This window comes from Micromys minutus, assembly GCF_963924665.1.
Source record: "Micromys minutus genome assembly, chromosome: 21".
Taxonomy (NCBI): Eukaryota; Metazoa; Chordata; class Mammalia; order Rodentia; family Muridae; genus Micromys; species Micromys minutus.
The window spans coordinates 39,022,240-39,049,416 of NC_137956.1; the positions used below are offsets into that span (position 1 = coordinate 39,022,240).

The 27,177-nt window shown below is 43.5% G+C and overlaps 1 protein-coding gene across 10 annotated transcripts in view; it reads right to left on the reverse strand.

The window, feature by feature from the left end:
* DAG1 (dystroglycan 1) overlaps positions 1–26,797 on the reverse strand; it is a 56,912-nt gene extending 30,115 nt beyond the window's left edge. For 2 of the 10 annotated variants that reach the window (XM_080934319.1, XM_080934320.1), the window contains exons 1-2: positions 26,675–26,797; positions 17,010–17,066 (exon numbers count right to left, since the gene is read on the reverse strand). The gene's annotated coding sequence lies outside the window, so the exon portion shown is untranslated. The other 8 variants (XM_080934318.1, XM_080934317.1, XM_080934314.1 and 5 more) reach the window with 6 other exon arrangements.
* Between the last annotated feature and the right edge of the window lie 380 nt (positions 26,798–27,177).

A 27,177-nucleotide genomic window follows, 5' to 3' on the forward strand; every position in this document is an offset into this window, starting at 1 on the left:
CTGGCATGAGACCCAAGATCTTCCTAGCAACCCTGCTGAGCAGCTAATGTATCATATATAACATTAAGAACAGAGATCCACACCAAGAGGCAGCGTCTGGGGGTTGGCTTAACTGTTTGACACGACCTAGAATCTCCTAGCATTGTCTACACAGGGGCTGGTATTTGAATTTGATGTAGGGGATTGTCTTTTTTTTTTTTTTTTTGAAGATTTATTTAGTTATTTTATGTACATGAGTACACTGTAGCTGTTTTTCAGACACCAGAAGAGGGCATCAGATCTCATTACAGATGGTTGTGAGCCACCATGTGGTTGCTGGGAGTTGAACTCATGACCTCTGGAAGAGCAGTCAGTGCTCTTAACTGTTGAGCCATCTCTCCAGCCTGGGGATTGTCTTAAATTACGTCAATTGTAGAAAGAACCAGTCCACCCTGAAAGGCACCATCTTCTAGACCTAGAGTCTTGAAATGAGCACAAACAAGTAAACACGCATGTGCTGTCCATGTGTGCAGTGCTCATGCATGCACCGTTCTTTCTCTGCTCTAGATTGTGGTTGTGATGTAACCAGCTATCTTGAGCTCCTGCCTTGACTTCCGTGCAATGAGGAACTATAATATAAATTAACTGTACACCAAATAAGTTTTTCCTCCATTAAGGTGCTTTTCTTTAGAATATTTTATTACAGCAACAGAAAGAAAACTAAAAGTCTAAATACCTGCTCAGAAGTAAGACTCTAAATAACTAAATAGAGTCAAAACCAGCCATCTGTTCAATTCTTTGTGTACTGACTGCTCACAGAGCAACTCCAGGCTTCCAATGACAGCTGCATTTAGAGTACCTTTCTTCACATGGCCCTTTTCCCTCTTCTGTCTAAAGCCTACAGTCAAATCCACCTTAGGCCTTCCTACTCATCATCCCTTCAAGAGTCCTAACTCAGGCAGCCCTGACCACATACTGTCTACACACACAAAGGCATCAGCATCTGTAGAGCAGGTTATATTTTTCTAACCTGTTCTCCTACCCATGTAGATCTCAGCCTCCTAAATACTGCTTTCTCGCAAATCCTGCCCAAGGCATCCTACATAATCTCACTCCTTCCTTTTTCCATGAAACTATCAGAGTCGTCGCAGCAATAGCCAGATTACAGCTGTTCAATCTAATGGTGACACAGTGAAGGTGCAGGTGACACATGATACTGGACCTACCTCAGAAGAACTGTAAAGACCATCTGCTCCACTGCTTCAAGAGACATTATACCACCTCCTCTAGTTCCCAACAACAGCACAAACAGCACAGCTTCACAGAGCTGGGCTTCAGGTATTCCACAGCCCAGAGCAAGAGCTTCCCTCACTTCAACATTCAGACTAATCTTTAGAAATCAGCTCACTAGTTCTAATAATTTCCCATCACTGAAGCAAAGATAAATTATTTTTAAAGCGGATAGGCCTGCTTTTATTTGCTTCAAAAGCACATCTGGGCATGGGAGGACATGTAGTCAAGACAAAAGTGCTTAGTGTGCATGATACCTTGGGTTCAATCCCCAGAACTCAAACTAAGTAAGTAAATACTACTACCTGGACCAGCAGGTAAAGTTACTTGCCAAACCTGACAAGAGCCTGGTGTGGTAGCACACGCCTTTAATCCCAGCACTGGGGAAGCAGAGGAAAGAGGAGCTCTGTGAGTTGAAGTCTACACAGAGTTCCAAAGAGACTGCCTAAAACCAAACAACAACAAAACCAAACCTGACAGCTCTTAAGTTTGATCCCCAGAAGTCACTTGTTAGAAGGGGAAAAATGACTACAGCAACTTGTCTTCTGATCCCCACATACATGCCATGATGTATGTGCAAACACACAAGTAATAAATGATAAGAACAAATAATAAAAATCAAGGACCAGACATCTATTGGTTGTGGAAGCGCACAGCTGTAACCCTAGAACTCGGATGGCTTGACTGTGCACCTCAGGCTGGCTGAGCAATAGTGAGTGGTGAATAAAGCCGAGTCAGGCCCAGGAACCAACCCTCACAAGTTATCATTTGGCCTCTACTTTTTGTTTGTTTTGTTTTTCAGGTAAGTGTTTCTCTGTTTCCCTGGCTGTCCTGGAATTCACAATGTTGACCAGGTTGGCCTCAAACTCAAGAGATTTGCCTTCCCCTCTACATCCTGAGTTCCAGGATTACAGGATTAAAGGGTTTCACCACCACTGCCTGGCTAAAACAAACTTTTAAACAAACAAAACCCTGACAGGAACATGTGTCACTAAGCTTTTGAAATGAATATAAGGAAACCAATAAATGTAGAAATAAGATATGGAAAATTCATTTAAATAAGATGATACTTTCTCCAGAAGAAAAAACAGAACTGGAAGAATATAGAAGCATCATTAGATGCTGATGCTGAGGGTCAGACTCTCATGAGGAATAGGGTATTTACAGAGTTTCAAGTGTCCCTGGCCCATATTATTAATCACTATAAATGGAAAAATATCGACTTTACAAAAGAGAAAACTTTATCTCCTCAGAGCTGATGAGGACAAGCTAGCACTTTGTGTACTCCTGAGCATGTTACCAGACAAACTGAGAAAAAGTAATTATAAACTATAACTTGGTAATAAACAGCATTATATCAGTTTTCATCTCCTGGTGTTAGTTGGACATAGTGGCACATGCCTACAACTGCAGAACTCTGGAAGGCTAAGATAGGAAAATCTCAAGCTAAAGGCCAACCAAGGCTACGAAGTCTACAAGTCTGAGGCCATCTTGGCCACACAGCATAATCTTGTCTCAAAATAAAGTGGCTCAAGGATTAGCACTTACTGCTCTTCCAAAGGACCAAAGTTCAGTTCCCAGCATTCACGTTAGCAGGCTTACAACTGTGAGCAACTCCAGCTCCAGGGTATCCATCTGGCTGGTTTCCATGAGCACCTGCACACATATATAACACACCTCCTCTCTCCCCTGTCAAATAAAAACTAACTAATCTAGGTATACTGATACATGTCTGTAATATCAACATAAGAGGTGGAGACAGGCCTGGGATACATAACAAAGCCCTGCCTCACAACTATTTAAAAGATATTATTTCCTGACTTTGCATTTGTGGCTAACAGGAAATTATTCCTATTCTTAGGAAATATATAATTACGTACTTAGGGATAAAGAGGGACATCTCCCAATTATTCACGTAGTTCAAGAAGAAACTGACAGCTAGGGAAAAATGAGGTGAGTGTGATGGCTCAGTGGGTAAGGAAGCCAAACACCCAGCCCCATGCCCTTAATGCCTGGGGCCCAAACAGGAGGAGAGCTGATCCCCAAAGTAGTCCTCAGACCTCAGCACACCTGCACATGTGCACATACACATCACACAATCGTAACTTAAAATGGAGACTGGAGAAATAGCACAGCAGTAAAGAGTACCTACTGCTCCTCCAGAGGACCCAGGTTAGTTTCCCCAGCGCCCATGTAGTGGTTTAAATAAGAATAGCTCCTATAGGCTCATATATTTTAATTTTTTGTCACCAGGGAGTGGCCTTATTTTGAAGGATTAGAAGGATTTGGGCATGGTCTTGTTGGAGAAAACGTATCACTGGGATGGGCTTCAAGCATACTGTCCACTACAGTTCTGGACCCTAGGAACCAACCCAAGACAGCCCTATTAAAAACACATACCCAACAGGCCCCTAAACCCTCCAAGTTTATTAAAAGAAATCAGGGTATTTTACTGACAATTTCCTTTGGAAGCACTACAAACAATGTTAGTGATTCCACTAGGCTCCTCTCAGGGACCTAGCAACTGTGTGTGCCATCACCTGTGGCCAACACTAGGTGCTCTAGCTGTGTATGAAAGGACTGCCCAACACTCAGGCTCTCTCTCTGTTCCCTCACGTTCCTGGTCAGCTCCCACCCTGGATCCCCCATGTCCTTCTCTATCCCCTCTTCTCTGCCCTCTTGGCTCTGTTCTGTCTGTCTATCTGTCTGTCTGTCTGCCTGCCTGCCTGCCTGTCTACATGGCTACTTATCTACCTCAACTCCTTCTCTAAGTCCTCACTCCCCTCTCTTTTCCCTGAATAAACCCCCCTATACCAGATCTGTTACATGTCATAATTTCTTGGGGAGACACCTTGGCATAGGCCTGCCAGGCACCCCCACCATGTTATATTTTATAACAAACACAACTTACACAAAAAAATAATTTTGTTTCAAAAGTGTTTTGGGTTACAAAGGAAGAAAATGTCACAATGGGGCCTGAAATGACTACACTGAGCTATATTTGCTTTAGATTAAAAATAATTGCATCAGTCTTTCTCACCTAGAAGAAAACACCCAGCAGGAGCCATTATGTCACCAAGCTGAAAAGCCCAGAGCTCCAGGGAAGATAAAGTCAAGCAGCAAGCAGCCTTTGCCAGTGTCAGGTCCCTGCTATTGATCCCAGTCAGCCTCAATGACTCCATGGCTGGCTGGCTGGTCTTCCCCCCTTTGACTTTTTCATGGCTAGCTGGAACTCACTGGTGTCAAATTTACAGCAATCCTCCAGCTTCTACCTCCCAATGGGACTACAAGCAGGTGCTACTACTTTTTACTTGAAAAATATTTTTGAGACAGATCTCATGCAGCTCTGGCTAGCCTTAAACTTGCTATATCATAGAAAGGGACTTGAGCTCGCCCTCACCAGCCCCTAGCCAGCATGCTGTGATAGGTATGGACCATCACAGGATAGCTTTACTCAGTGCTAGGGACTAACAGGGCTTTGTCTGTTTTGCCTCTTTTGTTTGTTTTTTGAGACAGAGTCTCATATAGCCTAGGCTGGCTCTAGGTGAACTATAATAGGTAAGGCTGGCCTTCAATTTCTAAATCCTCCTGCCTCAACTTCCCACACATTGGGATACAGGTTTCCACCACCACACCTGTGTCCTCTTTGACTTAATGCAAAAAATAGATAATAGTAATTTTTTAAAAAGAGATTTACACATACAAAACAAATTCCAAGAACTGTAAGCAAAAGTGGGGGAAAATAGTGAGAAGGAAAGGGAAGGAAAAGGAAAGAGCCCAGGAACGACTGAACAGGGGAAGATGCTTGCCACCAAACCTAATAACCTGAGTTGGCCCCCTGGAGCCCACAGGATAGAAAGAGGGAACCAGTTCCTCAGGTTATCCTCTGATCATACACTCAGACATACGTGTATGCATACACACAATGTTCATAGAAAAAATTTTTAAGAATCTTATAAAGATAAAGCACAGGTCTCCTTCTGAGGCCCTTAGGTAAGGGCTAGGTCTCTTCAGCTTGTTTCCCACATAACAAGTACATCTCATTTTTTTTGCATGATTATTTCTTGTGAGAAGGTCTCAGGACGGCCTAAGATGCTCAGCAATCCTTTTTCCTGAACTACCCATGCACTGGGATTACAAATCAAATACAGCTTTTTTTCCTCTGATTGGTTGGCTGGTTAGTTCATTTTTTGAAAGAGCCTCACTATATAGACCAGGCTGGCCTTAAATTCACAGGGATCTGCCTGCCTCTGAGTGCTGGTATTAAAGGTATCCACCACCTTGCCTGTTTTTCAAAGTTCAGTCATATACTTCCTAACTATTCCTTTACATGTGTGTGTGCACTGATAAGGGTCTGAGAGTCCTGCACACTGTTCTCAAGTGACTTCTCATGCACATTCCTTCATTCTATAGACACAGCTGAGAATAAAAATCCTAGATGTGAGACTGACGGGACTTTGACAAAATGGCTTTCCATTTCATACTCCAACATAAGGATTTAAGTTATTTTTCTCTTATTGGTTTTGAATAACTGTCAAACACTTCATTAATAATTTGAACAGGGACAGCCAATGCAGTACATTGAGCTCCATAAAGACAGCACCAGGGCTCTCAAGAGCCGGACGGGCACAGGGTGACTCTGTGCCTTGTGGAGGAAAATCGACTAAACATGGACAAAGGAGATCCTAAGAAGCCGAGAGGCAAAATGTCCTCATAGGCATTCTTTGTGCAAACCTGCCGGGAGGAGCACAAGAAGAAGCACCCGGATGCTTCTGTCAACTCAGAGTTCTCCAAGTAGTGCTCAGAGAGGTGGGAGACCATGTCTGCTAAAGAAAAGGGGAAATCTGAAGATATGGCAAAGGCTGACAAGGCTCGTTATGAAAGAGAAAAAATAAAAATCTACATTCCTCTCAAAGGGAAGACCAAAAAGAATTTCAAGGACCCCAATGCACCCAAGAGGCCTACTTCAGCCACCTTCTTCTGTTCTAAGTACTGCCCAAAAATCAAAGTCGAGCATCCTGGCTTATCCATTGGTGATGTAACAAAGAAACTAGGGAAGATGTGGAACAACACTGCCACGGATGACAAGCAGCCCTATGAGAAGAAGGCCGCCAAGCTGAAGGAGAAGTACGAAGAATATTGCTGCCTACAGAGCTAAAGGAAAACCTGATGCAGTGAAAATGGGGATGGTCAAGGCCGAAAAGAGCAAGAAAAGAAAAAAGAGGAAGATGAGGAGGAGGATGAAGAGGATGAGGAAGAGGAGAAAGGTGAAATAGATGAAAAAGATGATGATAAGTAAGTTGGTTCTAGAGCAATTTTTTTTCTTGTCTATAAAAAAGAATTTAACCCCCCTGTACACAACTCACTCCTTGTAAAGAACAAAACTGAAATGTAAGGCTGTGTAAGATTTGTTTTTAAACTATACAGTGTTGTTCTTTTATAGTTAACACACTACTGAATGTGTCTTTAGATAGCCCTGTCCTGGTGGTATTTTCCATAGCCACTAACCCTGCCTGGTACAGTCTGGGGTTGTCAATTGGCACTGAAATTTAAAGCAGGTTCCTGTTGGTGCACAGCACAAATTAGTTATATATGGGGACAGTAGTTTGGTTGGGTTTTGTTTTGTTTTCCTTTTTTCTTTTCTTTTGGTTTTATTTTGTTTTTAGGTTTTTTTTCCTATCTTCAGTTGTCTCTGATGCAGCTTATACGAAGATAATTGTTGTTCTGTTAACTAAATACCACTCTGTAATTGCAAAAAAAAAGAAAAAAAAAATTGCAGCTGTTTTGTTGACATTCTGAAAGCTTCTAAGTAAATACAAATTTTATTAGAGAAAAAAATAATTTGAACAAGAAAAGAGAAAACAGCAAAGTTGACCAGCATGAGACAGAATTTGACCTTCTGACATTGCTTGATTAAAGAGCAGGTGACACCAAACGTCATAAATTCAGACTGGGAGTATGGGTCTTAACAGTTATGAGTTTCCAAACAACTAATGAATCAAAACATGCCACTGTTTTTCTAGCCAAACTTGACTACCTCAGAGGAAAATTCCTATAGAGAATGTATGGGCTAACTAATCACTCCAAACAATAATATTTCTGTGGTGCTCTTTACTTCTGTGGCTGTTTTCCTGTGTCGTACCCTCCAAGCCAGCCCCAGAAACTGAGACACCTCGAAGCCCAACTCCAGAACAACTCCAAGCTCAGAGCATCATGTACAGAAGAGAAAAGCCAGAGACTACTTCTGAGCTCACACATCTACTCTTTACACTGTAAGCTCACTGCTACGAAACCATTCACCCTTACCACAGCCGGTTTCCAAACCTCTAAATTTGTTGTATGTTATCCTCCAAATGATAGGCAAGCTCTAAAAGAATGTGAGAAGCCAGCTTTCCCAGAGAACTACACTCTCCAGGATCCTGGGAGACTGGGGAAAACCTGTCTCAGGTCAGAGCACACAGAGAAGTATCTATGAGTCTATACTAGTCTACTTCCATTTTTCAGCTTTCTTTCTGGTCAGCATCATTTTTGGCATGAACAATTAACCCCAAGAAACTGGTGTCCACATAGTTTCTGACACTCTCACCATCAAAGCACAAAAAAAAAAAAAAAAAAAAAAAAAAAAGTCAAAGGCACATTTATGATTTATGCATGTTACCTGTAAATTATGTTTCTTTTTAAAATAGTGGCATCTGGGACTAGAGATATGGCTCAAGAGTTAAGAGCACTGATTGCTCTTTCAGAGGACCACATGGTCCCAGCACCCACAAGGCACCTTACCACTGTCTGTAACTCCAAGATCTGACACCCTCACAGAGACACACATACATACATGCAGACAAAACACCAAAGCTAATAATAATAATGATGATGAATAAAAATAGTGGCATCAATAACAGTCATCTACTACTGGGTTACACAGATTTGGTGAATCTTTATTTATGAATAGGTTCTCAAAGCCTACAGAATGAAATAAAAACCTCTGGCCTAGTATAAATAGAGGTTGGGAACTGCTGTCTACAGCTTCCCATCTGAGATAAGGGCAAGTTCTTCCCTCCGCCTGCTCTGCCACCTCTAGTAACACACATTGGTGTGGTTCACAACTAATCAAGCAACTGTTTCAACAGATTTACCACTTGACTCACCACCCTATCTTCTGCTAGAAGACTCTTCAGCACTTTTTTCAGCACAGCCACGCACCTCCCTGACTGAAATTCTTTACATTCTTCTCTCTGAAGAGCAACCCTCTGAAAACTTGGGTTAAAATCAAGAAAACAAAACTAAGTGCTGGGAACTTAGCTAAGCAGTAAAGAACTCTATCAAGACCTGGCACAGCTAGATAATCTAGCTTCATTAAATCAGGGAACACCTAGTCAAAAGTCTGTAGCTCAGAGGTAGATGAGTAAGCATATACATAAATCTATGGGCTCAACCCACCTTATCACCAATAAAAAGAAAGAAGCCACAGATGGTGACACATTGATGAATCCTAGCACTCTGGAGGCAGTGGTCAGCGGATCTCTGAGTTCAAGTCCAGTCTGTTCTACAGAGCAAGTTCTTAGCCAGCCAGGGCTAAAGAAAGAGTTAGAACCCATCTCAAAACAACAAACAACAACTTAAGCTTGTACTAAGATATATATGGAATCTCAATTATTTGATGTCAAAATTATATAAGGGGCTGACAAGATGGCTCAGTGTATATAGACATACAATAAATAAAAAATAATTTTATTTGAGTATAAAATAAATGAAATTTTTAAATGTGCAAATTAACTGTAAACACAGCATAGATACATGATAGGTGACCAGCCTGTAAGGCTAGTCTCTATATACAGAAGTTCAGACCAGCAAATAAAACCATGCGCACCATCCCAGAGCCTGCCCACAATCCTAGAGACCATACACTATCTTATAGACTGACCACCATCCCATAGAGACTAACCACTATCTCATAGACTGACCACCTAGTTGAGGTGTTAGATATAAATAGAGATTGAATTGTGGCTGTTCTCACTTTCCCACTTCCTTTTGTAAAACTATCCCCTACATGAGAAAACAGAAAAATCCTCTAAAAAGCCCTGAAACTCAAAAAAAAAAGCTTATAATAAATTAAAAGGCTTCTTTGTTTATATGAGTGCACTATAGCTGTCTTCAGACACACCAAAAAAGTATCAGATCCTATTACAGATGGTTGTGAGCTATCATGTGGTTGCTGAAAATTGAACTCAGGACCTTGGAAGAGCAGTCTGTCAGTGCTCTTAACCACTTAGCCATCTCTCCAGCCCCCCAATAAAAGGCTTTAAGATATCCATTTCAAACATAAGTAATAGTTTCTCATTTTACTGATGAAGTATAGGCTTCCATAGTCCCATGCAGTGAGTAACTGAGTACTAAGAACCTATAGCCTAATCCTCAAACTTAAACCAATCAGAACACTACTCTGAAAAAAGGGAAAAAGAAAGGAGAACAGAAGAGTTAAGTCTGGGTGCAGAAATGGACAACCAGAGAAGCTGAAAGTTAAGGGAAAAGAACAATATGAAGAAAGGAGGAGGGATTAAGAAAAGGACCGTGCAGTATATAAGCCAACCCTGTGAATCAATCACAATAGGCATTCAGAATTTTCCTCTTGCAATGTTTGTCTCACCCATGCTAGGTATGACTAAACATAAACTAGGTAGACTAGTCTGACAAAGCCAGCCTTCACTCAGGCCTCATCTCCCTGCACAGAAGTCGTGTTCTGGATACCTGTCAAGAACAAAAAAAAAAAAAAAAAAAGGCCAGCAACACAGGAGGAAGAGACACAGCTATGTTCCCTCCCCAATGCACCAAAGAAGCCAAACCTGAAGCTGAAGGCTCAGTATCCAGCAGCCAGTTAACAGAAGTAATAAAATTTCTTAAATCCAGGCTCAAGTTCTTCAGCAAATTAAAGAGAAGAGGAGAAAAACTATAGAGAAGAACAGAGGAGAAAACTATAGAGAAAACACAACCAATAAAATAAAAGGCAGACAGGCTAAAACTACAATTCAATGCCCAATAATGCACCCTGTCTCAATAACATTTTGTAGGCAGCTGTGGTGGTGTATATCTTTAATCTGAGCACACGAGAAACAGAGGCAGGTGGGTCTCTGTGGGCTCCGGGTCAGCCTGGAGTCTACCTACACAGCACAGGGGCAGTGCCTATAATCCCAACTCAGAGGGGCAGAAAGGAGAATCACAGACTTGAGACTAGCCTTTGCTCCAGAGATCCCGCCTCAAAGACAAAACATGAGGCTAGAGAGATAGCTTAGCAATAAAGAGCATTTGTTAATAACTCTTGCAGATCACCTGGGTTCAATTCCCAACATCCACATGATGGCTCATAACTGTCCATAACTCCAGTATCAAGAGATCTGACATCCTAATCTGACCTCTGCAGGAACCAAGCAATAGCTACATGCACAATGTTAAAAATAAAACCATTAAAAATTTAAAAAACAAGCTGGAGAGATGGCTCAGTGGTTAAGAGCACTGACTGCTCTTCCAGAGGTCCTGAGTTCAAGCCCTGGCAACCACATGGTGGCTCACAACCATCTGTTATGGAATCTGATGCCTTCTTCTGGTGTGTTTGAAGACAACTATCGTGTACTTATATATAATAAATAAATAAATCTTATAAAAAATTTAAAAAACAAAACCAACAAGACCTGTGAGGGAGCTCAGTCAGTAAAGATATTTGCTGCCAAGACTGATGACTTCAATTGGTTCCTAGGACCCAGATGGATGTCCCACACGCTGTCTTCTAACTGCTTCTAACTGTAGATGTTGTGGCACTCACACCCACAAATGAAAACACAAAGATAAGGTAAACTTAAAGCATAGCCCAGAAAAATCTTAGTTTGCCACAGCCAAGCCAGGAAGGGCGAGTAGAGTAGGTGGCCTCTCAGACAATCAGGTTGTGGGGTTCACCATTAGAGAAACCCCAGTTGTCACTTGCTCAGGTCCCACTCTCCCAACAGCTACTGGCTATCAAGATGATACTGTGACTATAACCAACTGCCCGGATCCTTTATTCATGTCTTAATTGGCTTCCAGTAATGGGCAAAGGTTTTTGTTTCATTAACTGGATGCTCAAAAAAAAAAAAAAAAAAAAAAGACTCAGGGGGTAAAGGTGCTTGCTGCCAAGCCTAACAAGGACAAGTCAATCCTCAGATTCAATTTCCACACAGTAGAAAGAGAATCAACCCCCTAAGTTTCCTTTGACCTCCACACATGCACATGTCAAGTGTGTGTGAATTCTCAGGAGTGGGGTTGGGAAGGGGGTGTGCACACACTCGGGCACACACAAATAAGTGTAATTTGAAAATTCTTAGGAGCTAGAGAGAATGCTCAGTGGTTAAGAGCTTGTTCTTCAAGAGGACCTAAGTTAAATTCCAGCATCCACACCAGGCAGCTTACAACTTCCTGTAACTCCATCTCCAAGGGATCTCACTCCTCTGGGCTCTGCAGGCTTCTTCACTCATAACAACTACACACACTCAAACTTACACACATTTAAAGTAATAAAAATAAATCTTTAAAAAAATTATCCTATCTCCCATCCACTGCATATTTTCCCAACTCAATCAGCACAAACATTTTAGCCTGCTTTCTTGAAAAAGTTCAACAGCAAGCACTATCTATTGGACACCAGCATTTCTCAACCACGGTCCAATCTAACTTCACTGCCTTGTTTTCCATTCAAGAACTGACTCTACCCACTATGTCATAACTCTACCAACTCAAATCTGGCAATGTCTCTGCACCCTGAGTCCAACTGCTAGCCCACCTGCCCCACAGTAGTCTCTTGTCACCACACTTCACTGTCACCACACAGACCCTTCCTTCCAGCAATTTATTTCCTCCAAGAGTCTAGGGATTAAGAGCAAATACAAAAAGTTCTTCCATTCACTGAGTTGTCTTTTAGCAATGTTTACATTTCCTAGTCTAGCTCTCATCTCTTTCCAAAGCTTCTCAAATTATTCTCCACACCCATGCCAAACAAATCATGACCAAACCAAGAGATGTCTGCAATCCACCCTGAATTACTGCCCTACTGCCTGAGGGCCATGCCAGAAGCAAGGAAGAGGCCACAGACACTAAGGGTCCATGTTAGGAACAGGGAAGAGCTACACAGGCCACAGACACAGCACTATGTCCCAAAATGTGAATTTGGCTTTGAAATTAGTCTATATACTGTTTCTCAATTCTCCAGGCCCTCTCTCTCTAAACTCTCGTAGAACCTTCTAGGATGAGCCTTAGCCCTCCAACCTATTTTATAATACAAGAATCAGAAATACACATAGCATGGCTGGAGTCTCTTGTCAGAGACAGGCCACACTGCATCACTAGTCTAGTCATCTGAAAAGTATCAACTGAGGAAAACTGTCCTTCCTTCTCTTCTGTATGAAGACAAGCAAAGAGCCATTTTGTGTCATCACCACCAGATCCATCCTTACTGACTAGACACACCTCAGAGAGAAAAATGCTGTAAATCAAAACCATACTCAGGAGCTGAGAATCGACAAAGAGGTGAATAGCATTTGTTGCTCTTGCAGAGAACCCAGGTTCAATTCCTACCACTCACATGGCTACTCACAACTTTCTATTACTCCAGTGCCAGGGATATGAAGCCCTCTTATAACCTTCCCTTGCACCAGAAACTAACGTCACTCACATATATAAAATAATAAATAAGCAAATAAATAATAACCTCGGGGGGGTAACTGATACAGAGTTTCTCTGTGTAATAGCCTGGCTATCCTGGAACTCACTATGTAGATTAGGATAGTCTCAAACTCACAAGGATCCACCCGCCTCTGCCTCTCAAGTGCTAGAATTAAGGGTGGTACCACCACGCCTGGCTCAACCAAGTTTCTCTATGTGACTGACTGTCCTAGAACTAGCTCTATAGACCAGATTGGTTTCCAATTCAGAGATCCACCTGCCTCCTTCTCCCAAATTCTGGGATTAACAACTTCTACAACCCCCACTGGCTGCTCGAAAAGCCATCTTTACACTGTTCCCCGGTCAGCCTACTGAGATTACACTGTCACCGTCTGACTAAGAAAACAAAGATGAAGGCCTCACCTGAGGTCATAACAGGGATGATCTTAGGGTCTATTTCAGAAGATCCCTCCTCAAGCTCAGGTCTCTCCTGCTGAGGACAGTTATCACTGTTCAACACCATCATGCTCTTGCCAAAAATCTTGCCTGTCTTTCTCAACAGCAGCAACCCTTGCTGGATAAACCTAATCTCTGCAAAGTCATGATTAAGTCACCACACCACGAAGCCCTATGTAGAAGATCCCTCCCTTAAAAACCCTTCTCACAATAAAAGCTAGCAAGCTTAGCTTGGAGGGGTATGTATGTTTTACTCCTTCATTTGACAAAAATGATATGGGGCTTTGAATTCTAAACAACACAGTGCTCAGGCAGAGGATAAAACAGGTAGAGTTGGACTAGAACAGCCTGAAGGGTAATCCCATTGCTTAAACACTTGCCTAATATTTTACAAAGGGAAGGAAAGAGAGAATAAAAAAGGAGAGACGACAGAAGCAGAGGAGATATACAGGAAGGAAGAATGAACTCTTTTACTCAGAAGATAGAGAACAAAGTCCAGGACCATTCCAAAGCCTTTTTAACTCGGTTTGTAAACTCACCAGGCATCTGCCATCAGAGAAAGCAGAACCCTCTGCCTCCTGTGCCCTCTCCCCTCATGCTATCTCCCTCAGGAACCCTACAGGCACAACAGGCCTCTATATGTAGTCATCAATCCTGGACACACACACACACACACACACACACACACACACACACACACACTCGGGGTGGGGGGGAGCTGACTAACTGACTCAAACTCACCCATTTCCCCAGGGATGCCAGTGGCCTAGAGTCAAGAATAGAAGTGACTACAGCAAGTTGACCTCAGGGAAAAAGCAACTATAACCAGAACAAACCTATTTTTAAAGAAACCTGGGGCTAAAGGTATACATCAGTGGTAAGGTACATGCTTAAATTACCATGTACACAGTTTTGGGTCCAATCTCCAACATCAAAACAAAAAAAAAATGTTAAAAGCTTCTTACTTACCAGCAAGACTAGCATTTAACATCTTCAGTAAGTTTGAAAAGCAATAAAAATCAAAATAAATAGGAGCAGTTAAGAGCACACTGACTGCTCTTCCAGAGGTCCTGAGTTCAATTTCTAGCAACCACATGGTGGCCCACAACCATCTATAATGGGATCTGATGCCCTCTTCTGGGGTGTCTGAAGACAGCAACAGTGTACTCACATACATAAAATGCAAATACATCTATTAAGAAATCAAAATAAGTAAATAGTGTGCAATTTTATTCACAAACTAATCAGTTCTATGTGTTACAGAAGATTTGGAAGTTGTAAAAGGTCCAGGGGGAGGGCCCAACCTCCTATGTTAGGTATCCAGCCACCTTTGGAAATAGCAGGCCTACTTCTCTAAATATGACCTCAGATCTCCTACAAGAGGTTCACAAAAATACTTATCAAGAAGCTGGGCATGATATAACATGCCTTTAATCCCAGCACTCAGGAGGCAGACACAGGTGGATCTCTGTGAGACCAGTCAGGTCTACAGAGCTAGTTCCAGGACAGCCAGGTACAAAGAGAAACCCAATTTTAAACAAACTAACACACACAAGATATAAAGGGCTAGGTAGGTAACTCTGGTAGAGTGCTTGCTTAGCTTAGCACAGGTAAGGTCCTGGATCTGAACCTTCAGCATCTCAAATTGAAACATGGTATAAACTAAGTGTGACTTCATACTCTAGCACTCAGAAGGCAGGAGGATTTCAAGTTCAAGGCCAGTCTATACTACAAAGTTACGCTGTATCTCAAAAAAAAAAAAAAAAAAAAAAAGGAGTTCAGACCCAAGGCCAAGATATAAGCATTATATTCCAGAGCCCTCGGCAGCAATATAGAAATATAGCATGGTACGACAGGCATAGCCCAACACCCAGTTACTACTACATCAGCCCAGACACACAGAGGCCAGAGAAAAGCTGACACTGAAGAGAACGGCTGTGGCTTGGGCACAGCCCACAATAGACTCTATTATCCTTGAAGCCCCATGACAGGATGGAAGAAGGGAGGCCAGGACATTCCTCCACCCCCTCACACCAGAGGGAAAGGGCACTTTTCAGAAGCCTAAACAGGAAGTAAGTCATTTTCTTCAGCTGTTAAGATCAGAGAAAACCCCCTCCTCTTAAAAAAAATTAAAATGACCTGAAATGCTATCAATGAACTCAGGAAACTAGATGGCCACAGGAAGCCTCCCTGTAGTCAGCAACGCCAACTAGAAGGAAATAAGACTAAGGGCTTTGAGAATACAGGTTACCCACAAGGCCTGTCAGTTCAAGGATGGCAGGGAGAGCTTCTGCTAGATTTCCTTCTGGTCCAAGGTGTTCAGTCATTCTCTCGCCCCCATCCCCTTGAGTCAGAATCTCATGCTGCAACCCCAGCTCACCAAGCCTATTTTGAGACTGGCATGCTCAAGTGTTAGAGATCTACACAGACTGGTATACTACTCAGTGTTGCAGGTCTACATTTACTCTACTAGTAAAATACTGTGATCTTCTCTAGGTAAATAGAAGCAACAGTTGGAAGTACAAACCCAGAACAGTAAAGAGTGAAATGGAAATCCTATCTATTTGTGACTTTAATGAACTCTATTTTTAGATCTTTAATAAAGAGTTCTCTTCTACTCTCCTACCAAATTTTCCCATTCAGGCAATTCAATCTTTCCAACACTGTTCAAAGCTCTAAAAATGTGACTCTTAACAATCAACTTTATTTTCCTCCCAAACCAAGAGTTTAGCCCTACTCCAGATGCGCTCAGGCTAGACTCTCCTTTAGCAAGGCCACCTGAGCTCAGCAAAGACAATCTCCCAGCTCATTTATAGTGAAAATAGAAAAAAAACAAAACATTTCTTATCCTAGTATTTGGAAGGTAGAAGCTGACTAATCTCTGAGTTTCAGGTGAGCATGGTCTATACAAAGTTCTAACCCACCCAGCTGCATAGTAAGACCCAGTGTCAAAACAAACAAGCAAACAAACAAACAAACTCCATTGTTTTGTTCCAAAATATAAATGACAACTGGTAAAAAGAATTTCATGGGGGAGGGAGGTTGTTCCTAGACACCCACCTAAAAGTACAAAGCAACTTACATAGAAATGAAGAGCAAATACCAAAAAAGGCAACCAAGCTGAGCATGGCCACTGTCGCCCTGAATGACACACCCTGTCTAAGTGTTTCACTTGCCCTTGAACTCCCCGCCAACTGGCACAGTCACCAGAAGCTGTGACAGTCTCAAAAAGAATGAATCTATGGTAATACATACTCTTAAAGATGGGGAACATTTAGACTTGGTCTCTATGTGGCTACAAAAATTGTTGGTCCCTTGGACCAGCTGGCATAAAAGTACTTGCCACCCACACCTGGTGACCTGAGTTTGAACCCCAGGACACACAAGGTGAATGAAGAATGTAGCTCAGTGAGTGATAAAGAATGCTTGCCTAACATGCTTTAGAGCCTGGGCTCCATCCCCAGAAGCCACTAAGTAAATAAGGGTATTATCTGACAGCTTTGTCCTCACTACTACTGCTTTAGAACTGAACAGTTAATCATGTTTTCTAGTAGCTCGCTATCCCTTTCCTTTGCAGAATATTTTCTTTTCAAGTGTCTTACCTCACCTTCCAGTGCCAGGCAGCTTTGGAAGCCTTCTCTTCCTGGAGAGCACAGGCCCTGTAGAAACAGAAGAACAGTCGTGAGTGCCCAAACTGAAACAACCAACACAACACGAGAGGAAGTAGGCAATGTCACCTCAGTTCTCTACCCATCTCACCCATTAGTCACCTTGCTTGTGAAAAGACCACTGTAAAGAAATGAAATGTTTGATGTGCAGTCCACTCAGGACCAAAAGTTATGAAGCTTTATATAGCAAAGACATAAAATTAATTCCAACATCTTTTATGTGCATGTGTGCTTTCATTTCTTTAAACTTTTTTTTTTAAGATTTATTTATTTCATGTATGTGAGTACATTGTCATTGTGGTCAGACCCACCAGAAGAGGGCATCAGATCTCATTACAGATGGTTGTGAGCCACCATGTGGTTTCTGGGAATTGAACTCAGGACCTCCGGAAGAGCAGTCAGTGCTCTTAACCGCTGAGCCATCTCTCCAGCCCTCATTTCTTTTGTTTTTCATGTTGCCCAGACCAGCTTTCAACTCAAGATCCTTCTGGCTCCACCTTCCAGAGCTGAGTGTACAACTGTTCTGGGTTCTGTTGTTTTCTCAGTGCCCCACTCACTTTAGTTTCTTGAGACAAAAGTCGTTCTATGTATCCCTAGATGGCTTGGAACTTTCTATGTAGGCCAAGCTGGCCTTGGCCACAAATATTCTTCTGCCTGTCTCTGTCTCCCAAGATTAAAGGTGTACACCGCCACACTCAGATCTGAGGTTTAATTAAGTTCTCATATAACCCAGGCTGCCCTCTAACTCAGCTACATAGCTGAGGCTAGCCTTAAACTTTGTTTTAAAAAGATTTATTTTTTTTATTTATGAGTACACTGTAGCTGTCTTCAGACAGACCAGAAGAGGGCATCAGATCTCATTACAGATGGCTGTGAGCCACCATATGGTCTTCTGACTTGAACTCAAAACCTCTGGAAGAGCAATCAGTGCTCTTAACCACTGAGCCATCTCTCCAGCTCCAGCCTTAAACTTCTAATCCTCCTGCCTCTACCTCCCAAGTTCTGGGACTACAGGAGTATACATACATACATACATATATATATATATATTTTTTGGACGGCAATGTTTTTCCATTTAGGGTTTTTCTTATTTCTAGATTTATTTATGTGTATGAGTGCTCAGTTGTATGTATGTACAAATGTATGTATACACACAATTCGTGTGCCTGGTGTCAGCAAAGTTCAGAACAAAGTTTCAGATGCCCTGGAACTGAGTTATGGGTGACTGTGGGCCACCTATAGTTTCTGGGAGCCAAACTAGGGTCCTCTGCAAGAACAGTCAAGTGCATGTTGCCATCTGAGCTCCACCGTTTTGCTGGTGTATATGTGTGTATGTATTGGCTGGCATCATCATCCCTGGCTTATATGGTCCTGGGGATTGAAACAGTGTTTAATGAAAGCCTGGCAATCAAGAATTCTCTCAAAGAACTACATCATCCGCCTCCATATTGATATTTAAAACAAAAAGACAAAAACAGGATAGTAGAGGGAATAATCTGCTGAGTATTTTTCACTTTCTCCTTTCCTTCCTTTTTCGGGAGTTGTTTTGAACAAAGTCTCAGCTGGCAACCCAGGGAACTTGGAATGCACTTAGTAGCTCAGGTTTGTCTTAAATTTTAGGGAAACCCTCCTGCTTTAGCCTTTAGTACTAAGATTACAGGCTTGAACAAATGCACCTGTCTCCAGCTGAGTTTTGTTTGGGGGATTTACTAATTTTTATTTTTTATATTTATTTTTTTAAGATTTATTTATTTATTATATATAAGTACACTGTAGCTGTCTTCAGACACACCAGAAGAGGGCATCAGATCTCATTACAGATGGTTGTGAGCCACCATGTGGTTGCTGGGATTTGAACTCAGGACCTCTGGAAGAGCAGTCAGTGCTCTTAACCATTGAGCCATCTCTCAAGCCCTATATTTATTTTTATTTATGTGTATGGGTGTTTTGTCTGCATACATACATCTGTTCATAACATGCATGTAGTGGCCAAGGCTGAAAGAGGGCAATGGGTTCTCTGGAACTGGAGTTAAAAAATGCTGTTAGCTGCCATGTGGGTAGCAGGAACTGACTCTGGGTTCCCAAGTGCTCTAAACCATTGAGCCACCTCTCCAGAACCCTCAGTTGAGTTTGGGGTTTTTGTTTTGTTTTGTTTGGATAAGATCACACTACACAGTCCTGACTAAACTAAACTTGCTGTGTAGACCAGTCTGGCTTAGAATTCTCAGGGATCCACTTACCTCTGACTCTGTGCTAGGATTAAAAGCCATGTGCCTACTCCTGGCTCCAGCTGAGTTCTTTAAGTTTTTGGGTTTTTGTTTTTACATTTATTTGGGAAGAGAATACCTACAGTGTATATGGAGGTCAGAGGGCAACTTGTGAGAACTAATTCTTTCCTTCTACCATGTGAGTTTTGGAGGTTTGATGACAAGTGCCTTAGTTGCTGAGTCAAGCCATCTCATAGGTCTTTTTCAGTTATAGGTACTTATTGTTTATAATAGTTATTCTAACTTTTTCTTACAGTATTGACTCTGTCCAAGCTGGAAATGTAGCTGCTTGCTGACTGCTTACTGAACATGTATAAACCCTAGGATCTGACCCCAGCACTTATGAACTGAGTGTGGTGGTGCACATCTGTGATCTTGGTACTTGGGAGCTACAAGCAAAAAGACCAGAAGGTGAAGGGCACCTTCCATTGAATAGCAAGCTTGGTCATTCAAAAGTGAGTTTGAGGCCAGCCTGGGCTACCAAGACCATGACTCATTCATTCATAGATAAATAAACTGACAAGGCAGACAGATAGACAGATGCACGCACGCAGGCAGGAAGGCAGGCAGGCAATATATACTTATGTGTATTATGAATCTGGGGTGGAAATGTAGGATATCTTAGTAGGATATCTGCACAAGAACTGACTCTACAAAGTTATTGTCTGGCCTCCACATATGTCATGCATATGTATGTCCTCAGAAACATGCATCATACACACAAATTTTAAAACATACACACATATTTTACATATGCATAAAGTTTTAAATCAAAATATCAGGCATATGCTAAAAGTATTGGAAAAGTAAAGGCAGGAGGATCACTTCCAGTTCAAGACCATCCAGGCCTACATAATGAGTTTCAGAAGAGCCACAGCTAGGAGGAGACGTTGTCTCAAACAAACAAAAAACCAAATAAAAGAAAATATGAGTGAGCCAAATGAGTCCATACATTGCTTTAGTTCTGTACAGATTTACTTCACAGAATGACTTTACCACCTTTGCTATCCATAGTCTATGAACCTGTGGTACTGCAGCCCATCTCTCTCTCCACCGGGACCCAAAGACAAAAACTGCTTACTTACCAAACCCAAGCAATAGAAAAATAGGAAACCCTATTCGTTAAAGCTAAATTAGGCCCTGTAGCTGGTGCAATTTTGTAAACTACTCTAAATCTCTATTTATAGAAACTGCTGTCTGAGCAGTATTACTAGTGATCAGGGGAAAGGGAGACAGACGGCCAGGACGAAGGATGAGTATGTGACTTAAGAAGGACTGCTTGTTTTCTTCCATTGGCTCTTTGGGGTTTTTACTGGATGGCTTTGATTTTGGTGGGAGGTTGTCTATACTGGGACAATGCCTCACTATGTAGCACAGGCTGGCCTCCAAATTGCAGCCTCAGCCTGTGAGCTGAAATTACAGTACCATTACTCCCAACCTAGGAAAGCTCTGAATACCCTGAAGTATGGATTACAAAGACAGTATGAGCTGGGTGGTGGAATGGGCATGCATTTGAGCCCAACTCCTGAGAGGTAATGGTAGACATATCTCTGTGTGTTCAAGGCAGCCTGGTCTACCAAGGCTGCCATACACAGAGAAGCTCAAAAAACAAAATAAAAACACAAGACACAACAACAAAGACACAAAAGACCCAGTGTGAAATTATCAGATTAACTGGACCAACACCTCACTCTCAGCCTCCAGCATCAGCACAGTCAACTGGAGAAGGCAGAGCAAGAGGGTCTAGTAAGGGGGCTGGAGAGATGGCTCAGAGGTTAAGAGCACTAACTACCTTTCCAGAGGACCTGAGTTCAATTTCCAGCAACCACATGGTGACTCACAACCATCTGTAATAGGACCTGATGCCCTCTTCTGGTGTCTGAAGACAGCTATAGTGTACTAATATAAATAAAAATAAATAAATAAATCTTAAAAAAAAAAAAGAGGGTCTAGTAAGAAATGATTTGGAGCTTAATGGGGTAGTACATGACTTTAGTTCCAGCACTAGGTAAGCAGAGGCAGGTGGATCTCTTGAGTTTGAGGCCAGCCTAGTCTACAGAGTGAGCTCTAAGATAGCCAGGGCTAAGAGAAACCCTGTCTAGAAGAAAAGAGAAAGGAAGAAAGGAAAGAAAGGAGGGAAGGAAAGAGAAAGAAAAGAGAAAAGAGGCTCAAAAATAGTGGCAATATTCTTTCCATGGAAAGAGGCAAAGAGGAGGGAAACCTTGGCACAGCACCCAGCACATCGAACAATACCCTACAAGCACGGGTTCTCCCACCACCTCTTGCTCTTTGATGATCATACAAGGCCTCTTATCCCATCTGACACGGGGGTTTCTAATCCACACACAATCACAATGTGCAAGGAAACAGTTCTCATAGCTCACTTCCTATCTAGGTTTGGCCTCACTCTTATTTCAATACCTCCCCATTTCTCCTGGACAGCAGGTACATTCCATGTATGCAGCCCAATCTGGCCTGGAATTCCTCAGCCTCCCAACACAGAAAGTGCTGAGATCGCAGGTTCAGCCAAGACCTCTTTTTTTCTTGAGCCTTCCATAATGGGCCTCCTGTCACCTGCCATTCCACTACATTAACTGTGCTCTTCATCAAGGTTATAAAACGACACTTCTTGGCACACGCCTAAATCCTAGCACTCGGCAAAGGAATGCCTGGGCAATGGACTGAATACCAGGCTAACCTGAGCTACATAGACTTGTCCAGAGTGGGGAGAAAGAGAGAAAAGCTATGGAAGCCAGTTATGATGGTACAGATTCCTAATTCTAGTACTCCAGGCACCGTCTGAAGCTAGCCTGAGCTAATAAGATTTCGCCTCTAAAAAAACAAATTGGGAGATGAGCAGAAGCAATACATTTGGGGTAGTTCAATGTAAAGTCCCTGCCTAGTGTGCACAAGGAGCATCAATCCTGCCAGTTACAGACACAAAGTGTTCTTTGTAGCCAAAGTGACTGCTCTTTCTTATTCCAAGTCTCTGCTTGCTCACTTCCTGACCTTTCTACTCAACAGGTCCCACACACCTTCAAAACTCCTGTTTTGAACTTAGTTTCTCTCCACCTCACTCCTTACTACTGACTGACCTGGTGGTTCAAGTCCACTACCGAAGGCAAAATTGATCACTGCATCTATGCTCCTAGACCTTCGGGGCTCCCAATCCCTCTAAGGCCCTGTAGGTAGCATTCTGGTTCCAACCCAACTTTCCAGAATACCCAATGATTGAGTGTCAAGTCTTTTGTGGCTGTTTACTTTTTAAAATTACAGATCTTGACCTTCCTGCTACTATTTTATGTATCTGTGTGTGCACATGCATGTAGGTACCTACAACAGCTAGGAAGCTGTAACTCCCTAGACCTAGAGTTACAAGCAATTGGGAGCCACCCTACATGGGTTCTGGGAACTGAACTCAGGTCTGTTACAAAAATGTCAAGGACTCTTTTAAATTATTTTTACTTTATGTGTATGTTTTGCCTGAATGTACTATATGTATGTCTAGTGAACAGAGATGTCACCGGACCCTGTCTATACTCTTTATTTCTAGGGTTGTGAGCCACATATGGAGGCTGGAAATTGAATTAGGGTCCTCTGAAGAACAAAGGTGACCTAAATCGCTACCTTTATTTTGTAACTTCCTCCAACGACATTTTATTTCTGAGGGCCAAACATGGTGGCAGACACTCATGGTACCAATATTCAGATGAAAAGCAGGAGAATCAGAAATTCAAGGCCATCTTCAGCTACACAGGAAGTTTGAGACCAGCCTGAACTACATAAAACTTCAAAAAAAAAAAAACCTGTCTCAAGAAAACATATACATATATATCATATATATATACATATATACACACACAAACAAACAAACAAAAACAAGGAACTGCAGAGATGGCTCAGCAGTTAAGAGCACTTGCTGCTCTTCCAAAGGACCTGAGTTTAGACCCCAAAACCCACATTGGGAGGTTAGGAGCTATAACTCCACAGGATCAATACCCTCTTCTTCAGTAACCTATACCCACTAAGCATACTCTCACACAAACACAGATGCATACACAAAAATAAAAACAAATCATCAAAAATACATAAAAAGAAAACACAACAACAATAAAATCCTGACTCTGTATTATATGATAAAGTGTGAACATGTTCTTTTTTTCTGTGACTTAATTTCTTCAACAAGCACAAAAATCTCAGGGAGCCGGAGCAGTGACTGTGCACTAGAGTGTGTGCGGAAGGCTAGGACTTGGATTCCAAGCTGGGCAGGACTGCATGTACCTGTAACTCCAGAAACAACAGTGCTAGGAGTGATGGGAGACAGACAGGAAAATCCCAGGAACTACCAAGTCAGTTAGTTTAGGTGAAATGTTAAGCTTCAAATTTACTGAGACTCTGGTGATAGAGAAAGACATTCTCTTCTGGCTTCCACTTATAAGTGCACCCTCAGGAATGTGTGCTAAGCCACAAACACAGAAGTTTTCGAAATTTTTCTCCGGAGTATCAGAACACACATAAAGCAATACCAGGCCTTCAACTGTAAATGGTGTATCAGTCCATGCCATTACTGACCCAGGAAGTAAGAGCAACTACCTAAATCTGTAAGGTAGAAGACTGAACATGCCAAGCACAGTGGCTGACCCTTTAATCCAGCACTAAGGAAGCAGAGGCAAAAGGCTGAGTTTGAAACCAGCCTGGTCTATTCAGTGAGTTCTAGGACTAAAGTTATGAGATAAAGTTATGAGACCCTGTCTCAAGAAGAAAAAAAAAAAGTAAATACAATGCCCCATGTGCAAACATAGGGTAGGTGTGTTAGTTAGAAACATACATGGTTTCACAGCATAGTTCGGACTGCCCTGTAACCCCCCAATCTTAGGGTCTTGTCTCGGATTCCTTGAAGGTTTTTTAAACAATCAAATGCTAGATCTCTCCTCCTCCCACCCAATTTCTCCAAGCCCCATCATTCTTAATACTTAACAGACAAGCAAACCCATCAGCCACCCAGTCAGCAGTGGAGTTTTAAAGGTTAAGTATGATGATGGCTCAGTCCTAATCCCTGAACTTAAGAGGTAAAGGCAGAAAGTTCAGTAGTTTAATGCTAGCCTCACTACTAAATGAGTTTAAATCAGCATGGGCTTCAAGAGACCCTGTCTCAACAACCAAAAGTTTGGAAGCTTGTTTTGGGGATTCAAACTTATAGAGTTTCACTCATGATATGCAGAATCTCTGCCAAAGAACCATCCCCCATAGCTTTAAATCCCCACCCTGACCACAATGGCTTTAAATCCTTGCTCTTACTTAGACTTGAGGCCTGCACATTACTGAATTCCAGCTTCCTCCCCCATTAGGCTAGCCATTCACCTTTTCAGTCACCTTTCTCAGTATGTCTCATCCTCCTTCCTCTTCATTGGCCGACTTTACTACCAGAGGTCCTGGCATCTCTCTCTGACACTCCCTACATGCCACCAACATATCTCTTTCTAAACTAGATCTAGATTATGCCACTCAAATGAGTAAACGCATTCTCAAACTCCTGTACCCTATGAGGTTGGAGCGTCTATGTGCAAAGACCCAGAGCTCCCACCTGTCTAGCTGGAAGACTCCCAGGCACTATTTTAGACACTCATGTACATGTGGGTTCCCGGTGTACAAGCCTTTATGCCCCCCAGCTAATTCTTGTTGGCCCTGAAGGCCACGCACAGCTCAGGAAGTCTCTCTTCAGGCTACTGTGTAAGCACATTCTGTAGGCAGCAGCTACTAGTTTTGATTCTCACTCACTGAACCCAAAATCAGTTCTTAAGGACAAAGCAAGATGTGTTACAATGGGCCCCCAAGTCCTACCCAGAAGTCCTCAGGGAATAAAGCCAAACACTTACTAAATGAATTTTGCCAAATCAGTTTTTTTAGAACGATGAGGACTTATCCAATGACAATTTCAACAGAAGTACATATCAACAAGGCATCCAAGTTCCCGCTGGGTGCTGGCTGCATAATGCTACTCACTGCTACCTTCACAGAGAATCCCACACACCTTGCAACTAACCCCTGGTGAAATCTGATTTCTCCAATAGCCCCTATGTCCTTTAAGCATACAGGCCATGTCCCTGACTTCAAGGAAAAAAGAATTTCAATTCTCCGTAACTGATCGGTACAACCCTTTACCGTGGAATTCTTTTTCAGAACCAGAACATTCTAAAAGTATGTCTCTTGTCCACTAAGCACAATATAAGCTGATATAATTGCAACGCCCTGTCTCCATCAAACTCTCCAAAACATCTGGAAGCACACCCAACTCTCTAGCTGGAGTTATGTTCTATAAACACCACCCTCACTTCACGAGTCTTGCTTCCCCGCCAAGAACTACTTCTACTCGCTTATTTAGGGAAACAGCAGGCTGGACTCTTAAGTTAGACCTCTAGGCTATAAAGGTACTGTCCCAGACTAGGCAGACCAGTCAAAACTTCGTCATCGCCTTGAAAACTAATCTTGATGTAATTCAACTTAACAAAAGCTTCTCAAACTGTAGAGATTAAAAGGTGTGTTTTTAATTGCCCGTTGAGTTTGTCAATAAATGAACTTGGGAGTTATGGCAAAAGGACTCGGAGTCGTCACGCTGGTTCCTCTGGGAACATCTTCCAAATATACTCGCAATTGAACCTGGTTTCCCAAATACCCACTGCAAAGGTAGTAAAGGAGGCTTCCAAAGAAGCGCAACCGAGGGGGAGGAAAGAACCCCAAGACGCGGAGCAGCTCAAAGCAAGAGGCGGGGGCGGCGCCCTTCCCAGCCTCTGGCAGGAGCCCCACAGTGGAGATGCCGCCTAGCTGGGCCGCGACCCCCACTGGAAACCGGGAGGCAGCCCGCAGGCCCCACACGCCCGCGGCCGATGCACAGGCCCCACGTTCCCGGGAGCGCGGGCCGGGGCTGAGGCCTGGCCCGTCGCCGCGGCGCGCAGCTCCGACCTCGAGCCTTCAGCCACCGGACAGAAAGCCGAGGGGCGGCTCCGCGCGGACGGCGGCGGCGCCGCCTCCTCACCCGCAAGGACGTCCGTGACCGTGTCCCCGCCCCGGGCCGAAAGGGAGCAGCAGCAGGTGTTCCGCGGAAGGCTCGGCCGGCTGCAGCGGAGATCGCGGCCCCAGCTGGCAGGCACCGGGAGGCAGAGGCGGGCGGCGCACTCACCCAGCACCACGGGCGGGCCGCGGCAGGTGTTCGCTCCTCCGGGCCCAGGGACACCGCCGCCACTCCCCGGGGACTCCGCGCGAAGCTGCCGCCGCTGCCGCCCCCGAGCCCCAGGAGCGCGAGCGCCGCGCCGCAGCCTCCGCGCGATCACGTACCGAGCCGTGAGAGGGCGCCGAGCGCGAGGGCGGGGCGCGCGGCCGGAGCCTAGCAACCGCCTGACACGCGAGTGCCGCAGCCAATCCCACGGCCGACTCTGAGCGGCGCCGACTGGCCTTCAGCGCGCGGCCCGCTTCTGCCTGCGTCGCTGGCCCCGCAGCGCGCCGCACCCGCGCACAGGCCCCGCCCCGTCCCGCACCTCTCTGCCCATTGGCCTGTCACGCCCCCACCCCAGAAGCCACGCCCCAACGTGAAGGCTCCGCCCCCGAAGTCGGCCAAGTGGGTCCCGGGACACGCCTTAGCCAGTTCGGGTAGCCGGGAGCCCTTGCTGGCTGTGGTGGGGGAGGGGCACCCTTCCCAACTTCTCCCGAAGAATAAGCCGAAGTATGGACAGGCTGGCGAACCGGTCCGGCCACAGCAAGCCACCAGACAACTGTCCCCTAATTTCCTTCTAGCAAAACTCAAGCGGTATCTAAACCATTCAAACACTCAGGAAGCGCCC